We start from the raw sequence: 6,509 nt of genomic DNA on the forward strand, positions 1-6,509 counted from the left end.
ACTTGCACAGTTTATTGTACAACAAAACTTTGTACTAGTTATGTTCTACACAGTTGCCATGAACCGTGAATTGGGCAATACTGAACCACTGCTTCCAAGGGAAAAATAGGTTTAGGTTTTCTCCTCAATGACAGAGCCAGGCTCCTAGTCTTCTGGTCACAATGTTTTCATCAACCAATCAATATATAACATTGTTTATGTTATAGATACCTTATTTAATATGTACTATTGATTCACTAAGATTGGACTCACAGCCAACAGCACTACGACTCATGCTTGAATAAAGCTCACCTAACGCATGTCCAGCTGACTCTTGAATAATGCGGGGGTTAGAGGTACCCCCAGCCCACGTGCTAAAAAATTCACAGTCCTCTGGCCACTTGGACGCCAAACCGGCAATGGAAAATACAATTGACCCTTGAACAATATGGGTTTGAACTGTGTGGGTCCACTTACACATAAGTATAAGTTATAATTATTTAAATTCGCATATAAGTGGACCCGTGTATTCGATCCCATGTTGATCAAGGGTCGATTCTATTTTCCCTGTAAGGGACATCACGGCCTTCTTGCTCTTAGAAACACTAGACAGCACTTCAGCACTGTGCTTGATGGCCATTTTAAACAGCAAAATCACCAACACAAAGCACAAAAATGCAAAAAATATGGCTCTAAATAGAACACAGAAAAGGACACTTGTGTTCAGAATGAGTGTTGAAACAAGAAGGAGGAATGGCAACCCTGCTCGACCTCAGCTGGGAATGCACACGCCGGGTAACTCAAATTCTTTGGCTCTCTGTGCACATACACAAATAACTGTGCAAGTGACACAAATCTTGATTTTGAGGTTACAAATAAATTGTAACGAGTGGGCAAATTCACAAATATAAAATAAGGGAGATCAACTATACCCCAGAGTCTGCTTCTAGGGAACCCCAAACACAGACAACATCATAGGAGTGCTTTCCTCCTCAAGTAATTCAGCAGCAACTAAAAGCCTGGAAAGAAATATAAAACAACGGTTTTCAGGAACTGGCCATCAGGTAGCACAGGATAGTGATCTCCAAGAAAGAGAAAACAAATTAAGTGAGTCCTATGATTCCCCAGTGGAGCCTGGGGGTAGCCCTGAGTTGAGGAGACAAAACTGGGAGACTGGGGAGGCCAAGGTGGTTAGAGTTTGAAGGCAGAGTACTGAAGAGCCGAGAGCTGCACACAGAGAGAGCTCCAGAGATTTGCAAGGATCTCCCCGAGTCTTCATATGAGTTCTGATCGGAACATCCAAGGCCAAGGAAAGAACCACCTAAATGAGCAGAGGAAAGAATCCTCAGAGCTCACACAGAGTTGGGAATCATGTTGTCATCAGCCAGAGTGGAAAACTTCGTAATTCATGGGGCATCAGGTAGAGTTCTCAGTAGCAGGGAATAATTGGCCCTCAGCTAAAGACTGCTCAAAAGATCAAGCTGTGTTCAAGTAAGTGAACTACCTTCCAGAAAAAAACCTCAGTGATATTTAGAGAAACACAAAGATATCCAACATCTAACGAGATAAAATTTACAACATCAGGCACCAAATTAAACATTACCAGGTATGCAGAGAACCAGTAAAATATGACCCATAATGAGCAGAAAAATTAATTGAGAAAGATCAAGAAATAACATAGATGATAGTATTAATAGACAAGGACATTGAAGCCATCATTATAACTATATTCTATGTCTGAGAAAGTAGAGGAAAGACTGAGCATGTTAAGTAGATACATAGAAGATATTAAAAAATAACAACAACAACAAATAGAACTTCCAGAGATAAAATTAGAATGTATGATATGAAAAATGAAAAATACACTGTATGAGATTAATAGCAGGTACTACAAAGGAAAAGATCAGTTAATTTGAAGACATAGCAACAGAAGCTGGAAACGGAAATTGAAATTCAAAGAGGAGAGGAGTAAGGCAAGTCAAAGGCAAGTCATTAGAGCATGACTTCTAATTCCAGGTCATTTAGGTCCGTCCCTGGAAATTGACTGGTACATGGAAGCTTTGGCCCTTGGGAGGATACAAGAAGGGGAAGCTGGGCTGAGGGCCAAGTCTCCTGGGCACACTGTCAGGAGGAATGGACGAGTCCCCGCCACCTCTCCTCTCGGGCTCAAGATGCCTCTCAGTGCTCCCCAGTTGTCTTCTTTCAGGCCTTAGAGATTCAGCGGATAGCTGTATCTACCTACTATATTTTTAAAGAATTTCTTTTTCCCTAGGAAATGGGGAGGAACAGCTATGGCGTTTCCTGTCTCTCCAGTTCTTTCCTGCAGTTTTGATTTCCTGTGAACATAAGCACTTTTTGTTTTAAGATTTACTATTTATGAATGAGAAATGGGCAGGTGGCAAGCATGACAAAATGAAGATGAAATAAATGTCCTAAATATCACACTAAGTTTTCATAGATCTTGTTTCTAAGGATGGTAAAATATAAAAGCGGGGGTGGGTTTCCCTTTCTTAACAGACATTTTTGAAACTCTTTTCAGATTATACTAAATGTATTCTGGATAATGTTAGGGCCCTGCAGAAATGAATATTAAAACTTCAATAAGATACCATTGTTTGTTTCAATTATAAAATATCTTAAACGTACTGAAAATATATAATAGATACACATGTATTTACATTGCAAGTTCTTTAAAAATTGATATTTTGTCATATTGGCAACCTATTTTTTATACTTATGTCTTGAAGGGGCTGTTCTTTTAAAATAATTTTTATGTTTTAACACATATGCTTAATATGTGGCATCCTATTGATTATTTTAAAAATTCACATAAATATCATCTCGTCATTTTACAATGTACTTTTTCACTTTGTGTTTAGAGATTTATTTGCATTGATTCATGTAGATTTAGTTCGCTCATTCTAACAGCTTGGATAGGACTTCATTACATGACATTATATGGACATTTGAGTTATTTTCTATTTTTTGCTATTATAATGCTTCGGTGAATATCCTTGTACATGATTTGTGTGTGTGTGTGTGTGTGTGTGTGTGTGTGAACATGTACAAAAATTTCTCCCAGAAGTAGAAATGTTGGTTTGTAGAGTATGTGTATATTCAACATTACTGGATATTGTCAAAATGCTCATCAAGTTTGTCAAATTACACTCCTGCTAGTAGCATGCGAGCAACTCTTTACTGCCATATCCTTGGCTGAATTAGTATTATTAGACTTAAAATATTTTCTTCATCAATCTGTATCTAAACTCTTCTGCTCTATTGATTTGTTTCTCATACACATGCCAATACCACATTAGTTTAATTATTATAGCTTTATAAATCTAGATATCTGATGAGAGGGATTTCTTTCCTTGTTCTTCATGATTATCTTACCCACTCTTAGCTCTTTACCCTTCTGTAAGAATTGTAGAATAGCTGGTGAAGATCCACAGAAAGTTCAGTTAGGATTCTGAAGGTAATGACAGTGAATTTATAGATGGATTTGAGGAGGACTGACATTTTTACGACATTGATGTTTTTCACCCAGGATCATGGTACATATCTCCAGATTTACCTTTATTCCTATAAAGTTTAGAGTTGCCCCTATAAATTTTGCAAGATTTATTACTAGGTATCTTAAAGTTTTTGTTGCTGAGATACCGTTTTTCACTTAGGTAGGCAAGGATGAAAAAGGTTAATAACACTTTGCACTGGTAAGGTTATGGGGAAACAGGCATTCTCATATTTTATTAGTGCAGGTGTAAATTAATACAACCTCTTTGGAGTACTATTTGTAACAGCTCTAAGTTTTTTTTATGCATATTTTATTTGACCCAGAAATTCCATTTTCAAGAATTTATAAATATATGCACATATATGAGATTTTGTGTGTATAAGGACACTTAAGACAGTATTATTATAAGAACAAAAAATTGTGATGACCTATATGTGCATTGGTAGAAGACTAGTTAAACCAACCACTGAAGTTTATCCACTTAATGAAATACCATGCGACAGTTATTATTATTATTATTTTATTATTATTTTTTGTTTTAGGTGAGGCAACCCTTGGTTGACCTCGCAGATTGCAAGGACCTTGTCAACTTACAATCCCTTATTTTTTATTTTATACGCCTACAGCACCTTGTCTTCCTAGGTGGTCTCCCATCCAAGTACTAACCAAGCCAGACCCTGCTTAGCTTCAGAGATCAGAAGGGATTGGGCTTGTTCAGGGTGGCATGGTAGTAGACACTATGTGACAATTAAATAAAATAAGGCAGGTTTATAAATGCATGGTAAAATGTCAAAGATTTTTTTATTTTTTTCTTCCTACTGCTTCCTTTAGGTTTAGTTCACTGTTCTTTTTGCAATATCTTAAGGTGGTAAGTTAGGTTATTGATTTGAAATTTTTTTCTTTTTTAATATAAGCATTTACAGCTATAAGTTTCCCTAGAATACTACTTTAGCTACATTCCACACATTTTGGTTCATTTTTATTTATTTCCAAGAATTTTCTAAGTTCTCATATGATTTCTTCTTTGACCCATTGGTGAATTTCTCAAATTTATTTCTGTCATTTATTTCTATGTTTCTTCTATTTTGGTTGGAGAACATACTTTGTATGATTTCGGCCCTTTTACACTTATTCATGCTTGTTTTATGGTTTAGCATATGGTCTGTCCTGGGTAATGCTCCATGCGCATTTCGGAGGAGTGAATTTTGCTCTTGACGGGTGACGGACGGTGTCACCTCCCTTCTCATCCTGCTGTCTCTTTCTTCCAGTTATTTCAGAACCTCTCACCCTCTGAACTTGAAATCTCCTCTCTCATGCTCAGTTCACAAGGCTTTCTTGTTTTTTTTTCCTTCTTTCTCGTCCCTCTCACCTCTTTATTATATAGATCAATGTAGCCTCCTCCATGGTGGCTCTTCCTCCTTGTTCTCTTCTTTTTCTCTATTCTTCACTCTTAAAAAAAACATTATTCAGTCTCCCAGAACAAAACTGAACCTGAGGACTGACCCAAACACAGAATCCACTCCCTTTCTCCATGCCTCTTTAGCTTGTCCTTGAATCTGCATTACAAAAAGTCCAGGAACCAGGCTGACAAGGAGAGAACTCTCCCTATGCTCGGAACTCTCCATATGGTTGAAATGAGCTGATGAAGACAAAAATTTTCCTTCTAGACCCACCTGCCATGGATTACAGACCCAGTGGGAGATCACTGTAAACAAAATCTTCATTAACCATGGCAGGATTATCCTCCTCCCTGAAATTACCTGCTGGAAATTCTTTCTTAGCCCTGTCTATGTGTAACAGAAACAAACAAACAAACAAAAGGCTTTGATAGTGGCGACCTCATAGTTGGAATCAAGTTGGCTTTATTTCAGTATTAACACACTACGAAAGCCCTTTGAAGTCATAGCACCAGCAGACGCCAAGAACACAAGACCCCTCACCACTTTGTGAGATCTTACAGCCTATGACAAAAGGTCATTACACTTTTGTTGTTTGTCACCAGACTTGGAGAAATGTCAGACCTTTATATTTTATTTTATCTCCTTCATATTTATCTAAATATTATTTTTATGCATCTCTATGATTACTCCCAGTGCAGTGTATGGTTATTTGTGGACGTGTCTTACTGGCCACATCTTTTCATTTTTTTTATCTTCTGTGCTAAGCAACTTGCCTGGCACATAGTGGATACTCAATAATGTTTTCAGAAGGTATACGTATTTATTATACCCAGTAGGGCTTCACTGTACTTTCCAAAAGAATAATTTTAGGTACTGCAAACCTAACATATTGGTAACATAACTGATCTTCTAGCTTTCAAATCTATTCCAAGTCTTGGGTAACTATTCTTCCAGGCACTGTATCAAAAATTTGGCAACATCTTTAATCCTTTCAACCCCATTTCTAGTCAGTGTAATTATCTGCAAGGTCCATTTCAAATTCATACTGCAGATTCATATGTATGCACGCGTGCATGCACACCCAGACGTGCTATATGTTTTCTATTTTGAGTATAGCGAATGGTGCATTCACTCTACTTTCTACACTAGGACGGGCAGTGTCCCTTTCTTTATTCTCAGGATTAGAGGAATAATGAAAGGTAGGGATGCGCTGTTACCTTAGACTCCTTAGACCTTCAAAGACACCTTGGAACTATACGGCATAATGAGATCTTTGAGGTACTAACTGATGTGTTTTGCTCTCCATAAATTCTTCTGCACCTTAGCCCTTTCCCCGTTCTGACAACTGGCAACTGTCCTCATTATTTTGGGGAAAGGATGTCACTGAAGAAAGCTGATTACAAAAGAGGTAACTGCTTGGCTTTTGAGGTATAATAGCTAAACAGAGACATAAACAAAAGAATTTGGACGAAAACCCGAAGAGTAGCACAGAGCCTCCCTGCTCTGCGCAAGAGCCAAAGGTCTCCTGGGCAAAGCTGAGATTGAGATTGTGGCAAATTTTCTGAAAACGGTTGCTTTTGGAAGAAAAGATGTTGAGATATATATATATATATACA

At 37.6% G+C, this 6,509-nt stretch overlaps 1 pseudogene; it reads right to left on the bottom strand.

Annotated features, from left to right (window-relative positions):
• Positions 1-4,110: 4,110 nt before the first annotated feature.
• On the bottom strand, positions 4,111-4,229 carry LOC112476024 (annotated as a pseudogene).
• Between the last annotated feature and the right edge of the window lie 2,280 nt (positions 4,230-6,509).

Source organism: Pteropus alecto, unplaced genomic scaffold (genome assembly GCF_000325575.1).
Source record: "Pteropus alecto unplaced genomic scaffold, ASM32557v1 scaffold92, whole genome shotgun sequence".
NCBI lineage: Eukaryota > Metazoa > Chordata > Mammalia > Chiroptera > Pteropodidae > Pteropus > Pteropus alecto.